This window comes from Sciurus carolinensis, assembly GCF_902686445.1.
Source record: "Sciurus carolinensis chromosome 14 unlocalized genomic scaffold, mSciCar1.2 scaffold_123_arrow_ctg1, whole genome shotgun sequence".
Classification (NCBI taxonomy): domain Eukaryota; kingdom Metazoa; phylum Chordata; class Mammalia; order Rodentia; family Sciuridae; genus Sciurus; species Sciurus carolinensis.
This window is the reverse complement of record NW_025920108.1, coordinates 238501-246823: the sequence shown is the minus strand read 5'-3', so window position 1 is coordinate 246823 and position 8323 is coordinate 238501. Positions and strand designations below refer to the sequence as shown.

Here is an 8323-nt window from a genome sequence, read left to right as displayed (position 1 = left end):
AGAGATTTAAAACAGACCAGATGGCAGGGTGAACACAGCAATGGTCCATGTCTGCAGATTCAATTAACCACAGACCAAAAATAATAAAAAAATGTTTTATCTGTGGCAAACATGGGGAGACCTTCCCTTTGTGTTACTCCCTGAACAAGCAGCATGGCTATTTCCCAGCATCTGCATTGCATTTGGTATTGAAAGTATTGAAAGTCCTCTAAAGGTCATTGAAGGTATAAGGGAGGCAGGCACAGGTCACAGGCCCACACCTAACTATGCCACTTTACACAGGGACATAGGCATCCTTAGACTGTGGCATCCTGGAAAAGGCAGAGGGAGTGGGTCCTGGAATCAATTTTCCAAGAAACTGGGGGATGACCATGCACTTTAAGATGGCCTCTTACACAAACCCTGGTCCAGGGAGAAGGGCCCCCAGCCAAACAAATCCTGAGGTGCTGACTACTGCATCATGCATACACCTCTGGGAGATTTACAGCTGAGGAGGACATGATACAGCTCAGAGACACCCTGCAACTGACAGCTCTTGAACTCACAGAGTTGTTTGACAACACCTTTCCTCTCCCACATGGGTGCAGTAAGAAGTGGCACAGGGTTATTAAAAATGGCAATCACATTCTTTTGTGATGCTTTGTGGGCACTCAGCTGCTCCAAGATGAGGTTGAGTATCTCCTTCCCATCCCCTACCTGCCAGAAACTCACTGAAGTGAAAGATGAACATAAACCTCATCCTTTTTCTGAGAAGCTTATGGCCACAGAAGTTGCTGCTGAGACTCTGGGTGAAGATGGGAAGGATTATGTGGTACAGATCAGTGGTGGGAATGACAAGCAGGTTTTTCCTTAAAGCAGTTGCCTCAATTCAGCGCCAGTTCACCTGCTACTGAATAAGGGACACTACTGCCATAGACAAAGGTGAACTGGAGAGAGAGTGCCAACTTGTATGAGGTTGCATTGTGGGTGCAAATCTGAGCATTCTCAACTTGGTTATCATAAAAAAAGGGGAGAAGAACTTCCCTGGGCCTATGGATACTACTGTACCTCATCGACTGGGACCCCAAAGAACTAGTAGAATCCACAAACTTTTCAATCTCTCTAAGGAAGATGTTGTCCACCAATATGTTGTCAGAAGACCCTTAAACAAGGAAGGTAAAAATATTTAGGACCAAAGCATGATTCAGTGTCTTGTTTCTCCACATGTCCTGCAACACAAAGGTTGGTGTTTAAATCTGAAGAAACAGTGTGATGAGAAGGATAAGGAAGAGACTGCAGAATGTGCCCAACTTTTAGCCAAGAGAATAAAGAAGCCAAAGAAAAACACCAGGAACAGACTGTCAAGAGACATACTCTGTCCTCTCTGAGAGCTTCTAAGTCTGAGTCCAGTCAAAAATAAGAATTTTTAAGAGTAATAAATAAGTAAGATTGTTGGGGTACTGCGGACCCCCAGCCCTTCGGCGTGGCCAAGATGGCGCCTGGCAAGGTGCCAAGGAAGTGCTGAGAACAAAACCAGGTACCTCCAGCAGACTAATTCTCTCTGCCAACAAGTGGCGTTATTTGAGGAAGTTAATGTGATTGGCCATGGGTCCTCGTGGACACTGCATGATTGCTATATCCACACTATTGTGCTCCATTACTGTCCATGCTTTCCCCTCGTGATCTATAAGCTGATTGGTTGTTGTATGTAATGTAAGGCGCTTGCAAGAGCGGCCCGCCGCCGCGGCCAGCCAGAAGTAACTGCTAGCAGAAAATAAAGAACTTGCCCCGATCCGGTTTCGTGTTTCTCTGCGGGCAGGGGACGCGATAAATGGTGCCGAATCAAGACCGGGAACGAGAAAAAATATAAGGGTAAGTTCACATAAGTTTTTAAATCAAGACAAATTAGTCCGAGAGTAAAAAGGTGAGACGTCTCGAGGTTCGCGGAGCTGCGACAATTCATCACAAAAGGATCCCCGTAGGAGGGACGAGTCATAAAAAGAGGATCCCCATAGGAGGGACGAGTCATAACAAAAGGATCCCCGTGGGAGGGACGATTCATCACAAAAGGATCCCCATAGGAGGGACGAGTGAAGTGGCCAGATACAGATTTTTATAGTGGTACCAAACAGTGTATGTGTGTGCGTGCGTGAGTGAGCGTGTGTGCGTGCGCGCGCCTGTCTTTTGTTTGTGTGTTTAAACTAGTAAACTACCTCATAGTACTGTAAAATTTAATCATGGGAACGGATCTGTCTAAGATTAGAATGCAGCGGCCTCTTAGAGAACTCTTAAAAAATCACGGAACTCCATTGAAGGCAAACATGACCTTAAAGTTTCTAGATACTGTAGAGAAAGTCTCTCCGTGGTTTTTAGACGAGGGATTATTAAATCTTCCTCAGTGGGAACAGCTAGGAGAGGATTTGCGCGACGCGGAGAGACGCGAGCCTTTGCCAATGGGAACTCTGGCAATATGGTCACTTGTTAAATCTTGTTTGATGCAGCAAGGTAAATCAAAAAACCCTTTTAGGGATTTAAAGGGGCCTTTAGAAGAAGGAAGTCAGATCTTAGAAGAAATTAAAGAGGAACGATCATGTTCTCAGACTTCAGAAAGAGAAAATTATACGGAAAGAGAAAGTTCTGAAGAAGAACTTACTGGGGAGGAGCTTGAAGAAGCTATGAGAAAGTTAAGCGTGCAACCTGAGCGCCATCTAGCGTCTAGACAGCTTAATACCCCTATTGCCCCCAGTGCACCACCTATGGAGTTTAAGGAAAAGGAAAACTACAGCAGACATAGAGGGTGGGCCTCCTTACAAAATGCTACATATCCAGTATTTGAGGATGCCCAAAATCAAAGTTTTCATCAGCTATTAGATTTTAAAATGGTTAAACAGCTAAAAGAAGCAGTGAGCACTTATGGGCCTCAATCGGCTTTTACAGTCTCACTGGTAGAGACCATGATGTCCTTAAATATGCTACCTTTGGATTGGACTAATTTAGCTAGAGCAACCTTGTCAGGGGGACAGTATCTTATGTGGAAAACAGCTTGGCAGGAAATTTCAATGGACACTGCAAGGCGCAATGCAACTTCAGGGAATCCACAGGTAGACAGAGACATGTTGATGGGAACAGGGCCTTATGAGGGAGTCCAGGCACAGATTAATTATCATCCTGCAGTGTATGCTCAAATTGCTGTGGCTGCTATTAAAGCATGGAAAACCCTACAAGGGTCAGGAGATTTACAAGGACAGTTGTCAAAAGTTACCCAAGGAAGTAATGAGCCCTATGCAGACTTTGTTGATAGATTAATTCAAACAGCTTCTAGAATTTTTGGAGATGCTGATCAAGCAATGCCATTGATAAAACAGTTAGCCTATGAACAAGCCAATAAATGGTGCAAAGATGCCATCAGGCCATGGAGAAATAAAGACTTGACTACTTATTTAAGAGTCTGCAAAGACATTAATGAGGCCTCTGGAAATAGTGCTGCATTTATTGCTGCACTCGACAGACAAACCTCTGTTCTTGCCACAGCATTAGCACAAAGAGGAGGGAGTAAAAAAAGAGGATCTCCTGGTTCCTGCTTCACATGTGGACAAATGGGACATTTGAGAGCATGTTGCCCTTCCAGGAACAATGGCCAAGGAAATGGGCCTAAGTTATGTCCTCGGTGTAAAAGAGGAAATCATTGGCTTAGTGAATGTTATTCTGTTAGGGACAATGAAGGGAATCTTTTACCAACTAACCCCAAGTTACAAAAAAACGGGGTGAGGGGCCCGCCCCGGGGCCCACAACAAATATACGGGGTGATTCAACATGTGCCACGACAGTGGTATCCTCCAACCGAGAAGGGAATGAAGCTCAGGAAAGAAGAGCCACCTCAGGAAGTGCAGGATTGGATATCTGTGCCACCTCCAGACTCGTATTAACCCCTGATATGGGTGTACAAATGGTAGACACAGATTGGGAAGGAAATATTCTGACAAATTCAGTAGGATTGCTTCTAGGCAGAAGTTCTTCTACCTTAAGAGGTCTTATAGTCCACCCAGGCGTAATTGACCCTGATTTTCAAGGACAAGTTAGGGCTATGGTTTCTTCACCCAAAGGAATCACAGTCATTTCTCCAGGAGATAGGATGGCACAAATGTTAATTTTACCTAGTCAGCATTCCTTGTGGCCTAGTAAGAAAACAATAAGGGGAAATAACGGATTTGGGTCTACAGGAGGACCCTGGGCTAATTTTACTATGGACCTCCAAGATAGGCCCATAATGCAGTTAATAGTGGGACATAAACCTTTTATAGGATTACTGGACACAGGAGCTGATAAAAGTATAATAAGTGAAGCAGTTTGGCCCAAAGGTTGGCCTGTAGTTACAGCTAATCAAAATTTACAAGGTTTGGGCGTGGCTCAATCACCTAACCAGAGTGCTGCTTCGCTGTCCTGGAGGGATAATGAGGGCCATTCAGGAATTTTTCAACCATATATCTGTAAAATACCTATTTCCTTATGGGGGAGGGATGTCTTAACTCAAATGAATGCTAAATTAACAACAAATATTAATTCTAAACCTGTGACACATATGATGAAAAAGATGCAATATACAGAAAATCAAGGGTTAGGTCGAAAACAACAGGGATCACTACAACCCTTGCCCTTACCTCCTCCAAAAAATGATTTCAGAGGGCTGGGTTTTATGTAGGGGCCACTGTTATTACACCAATTCCAATAGTTTGGAAAAATGATGAGCCACAATGGATTCAACAGTGGCCCCTTACTACAGTAAAGTTGGAAGCGGCTCATAAATTAGTACAAGAACAAGTACAGGCAGGACATTTACAACCTTCCACTTCTCCCTGGAATACTCCTATCTTTGTCATTAAGAAAAAGTCTGGAAAGTGGAGACTATTACATGATTTAAGAGCCATTAATGCACAGATGTTCCCTATGGGTCCTATACAACGGGGATTGCCTTTAGTTACAGCTTTACCTAAAAATTGGCCCACTGTCATTTTAGATTTAAAAGATTGTTTTTTCTCAATCCCATTACATAGACGGGATTGTTGGCGGTTTGCTTTTACCTTACCTTCTCTCAATCATGCACAGCCTGACCAAAGATTTGAGTGGACTGTGTTGCCTCAAGGCATGACTAATAGTCCCACGTTATGCCAAATATATGTAGATAAAGCCTTAAAACCTACAAGAGACAATTTTCCAGATTTGTTGATTTATCATTATATGGATGATATCCTTATCTGCCACAAAAACAGACAATTCTTGGAAAAGGCTTTACAATTTTTAATTTCCACTCTACAACAGTATGGCTTAAACATTTCTCCAGAAAAGCTACAAATGGGAGAAACTCAAGAATATCTAGGTACTAAGCTTACAGCTACTATGGTAAAGCCTTTAAAATTAACCATTAGAACCGATAAGCTTAAAAATCTAAATGATTTTCAAAAACTCCTTGGAGATATAAATTGGATTAGGCCATATTTAAAGATTACCACAGGAGAGCTGAAACCTCTATTTAATATACTTAAAGGAGACCCTAATCTCCATTCTCCGAGAGTCCTTACTTCGGAAGCACAAAAGGTTCTCACGTTGGTAGAACAGAGATTGCAATCAGATTATACAGAAAGATGTGATCCATCCCAACCTCTAATGTTGATTATTATCCCAGAACAACATAGCCCATATGGAATTCTATGGCAAGGAGGACCTTTACAGAGTATCAATCTCCCAGCATCGCCCACAAAACAGTTACAAACATTTCCTAAGGCAATAGCTCAGTTGATATACAAAGGGTTAGAAGCCTGTATTACCATATTTGGAAGTCACCCTAAGGTCATTATTATTCCCTATACTAAACTACAAATGCAGTGGTTGATTCAGCATGATGATGATTGGGCTATTTTATATTGCTCAACCACAGCAACATTTGATAATCATTATCCTAAACATCCATGGATACAGTTTTGTAAAAATACTCCAATTATATTTCCAAAAATTACAAAGACCCAGCCTTTGCATCATTGTCAAACAATATTTACTGATGGATCTAAAAATGGAGTGGGAGCAGTAATAGTTGGAGATAAAACTGAAACCATCATTCTCCCTTCCTCGTCTGCCCAAGTAGTGGAGCTTGCTGCAGTAGTCTTAGCTTTTAATATCATGAAAGATCAACCTTTTAATCTGTTATCTGACAGTTATTATATAGTACAATCAATACCTTGTTTAGAAACTGTGCCTTATATTCCCGATGGATCCACAGTTGCTCCTTATTTTCGAACCTTGCGTGCCCTAATTTTAGACCGCAAATACCCTTTTTATGTTGGACATATTAGAGCTCATTCTGGCCTACGAGGACCACTTGCCAAAGCAAATGCTAAGGCTGATAAAGCCACAAAAACCATCTTTGCTTTTACACTATTTGAACAAGCTAAGATGTTTCATTCACAATTTCATGTTAATTCTACTACTCTTAGAAGAAAGTTCAATATTTCTAAAGATGTTGCTAGACAAATTGTTAAAACATGTCAACATTGTGCCACCCTATTGCCAGTACAGTCTGTTGGAGTAAATCCCAGAGGACTGTTACCTAATCATATTTGGCAAATGGATGTAACTCATATTCCTGAATTCGGTACTGTAAAGTATGTACATGTTTCAGTAGACACCGCTTCAGGAGTAATTATGGCCTCAGCTCACACTGGTGAAAAGGTTAAAGATGTTATACAACATTGTTTACAAGCATTTGCAGCCTGGGGCGTTCCAAAAATCATCAAAACTGATAATGGGCCAGCTTACACATCCAAAAGTTTTCTTCTATTCACAAAAAATTTTGGTATACAACTTATCACAGGAATTCCTTATAATCCTCAAGGACAAGGAATAGTAGAACAAACTCATTTAACATTAAAAAATTGTTTAATAAAAAAAAAGGGGGAATAGGTGCTGACTTTAGAGCACCTAAAGACAAACTAAATTTAGTACTCTTTATTTTAAATTTTTTAAATGTGGACAAAAATGGAAGCACGGCTGCAGAGAGACATGCTAATCCCGCAAGTACTCAAATGTGGGTAAAGTGGAAAGATATTCTCACAGGTACATGGAAAGGTCCAGATCCAGTTCTTCGGTGGGTCCGAGGGTCTGTTTGTGTCTTCCCACAGGATCAGCAAACACCAATTTGGATACCTGAAAGGTTGACCAGACTGGTGCATCAAAGTAACGATGAAGAACATCGTGCTGATAAGCGCCCTGCTAATGATGATGTTGACACTGGTGAAGACACGAGAATTATGGGCGATAGTTAAAGCCTGGCCATATCCTTTACCGTTAACTAATACTTCCTCTTTACTTCCTCCGTTGTTCACCACCAAGATGGCTACAGGATTACCCACCACATCTTTTGATCCAGATACTCATCTATATAATTTTTCCACTTTCTCCCTTCCTGGAACCTTGTGCTTTGATATACCTGAGGATAATGCTATTAGTAGTAATGACTTTAACCCTTGTATTGTTCTCCAAAAGCAGGTACAGGGTTTCTTTACATCCAGGGATTCTCCTGATGCTCTACCCAAACGCTACGGTATGCTTGGTGGTCACATTGTTAATGGTACATACATAACCGTATCAGTGGAAGAATGGGAAGGGGCAGCCACCTTGATTACAGGACTTATACCTCACAGATTACCACTTCCCACTAATGGATTTAAAACTCCTAGACTTTTTCCTCCATGTAAACCAAAATTTTCCACACTTCCTACCTGGACAGGTTGTCAAGATGCTGAGCAAGCAGCTCCAGTTCAACATGGATTTTTCTTCACACCAAATTTTACTTCTCAGCGTACCACTGATGATTTTGATGATTATGATAGAAGGCACACTAATCCTTTTGATAATTGGTTGCTATTTACCTCGACTTCAGGATATACTAACTTACAACCCTTTTTTGCTCTTAAAGGAGGTTCTTTCAGACAATGCGAATGGACTTCTAGGAAGTGGACTGGAATTGACAAGAGTGGAGCCAGGACTACTACTAATTGTACTCAAAATCTTTCATTCTTGTCCACCCCAGTCTGTGTGTTCCCTCCTTTTATGTTTTTACTAACTAACACTAATAGCACAAACCTTAATTGCTCTCAATCTAGATGCTACCTTTCTCAATGTTGGAATGCTACCAATTTCTCCCGAGCAGTCGTCATGCGAATTCCTACTTTTCTGCCTATGCCAGTTTCTGTTACAGATGATGAATTGCCAGTATTGCTTTCCAGAAATAAGAGGGACTTTGGAATCACCGTAGCAGTCATTACCACCATAGTTGCATCAGCAGCAGCAGCCG

General features: G+C 41.7%; 1 pseudogene; it reads left to right on the top strand.

Annotated features, from left to right (window-relative positions):
• Window positions 1–664: 664 nt before the first annotated feature.
• LOC124973311 (40S ribosomal protein S6-like) lies at window positions 665–1399 on the top strand (annotated as a pseudogene).
• Window positions 1400–8323: the final 6924 nt, after the last annotated feature.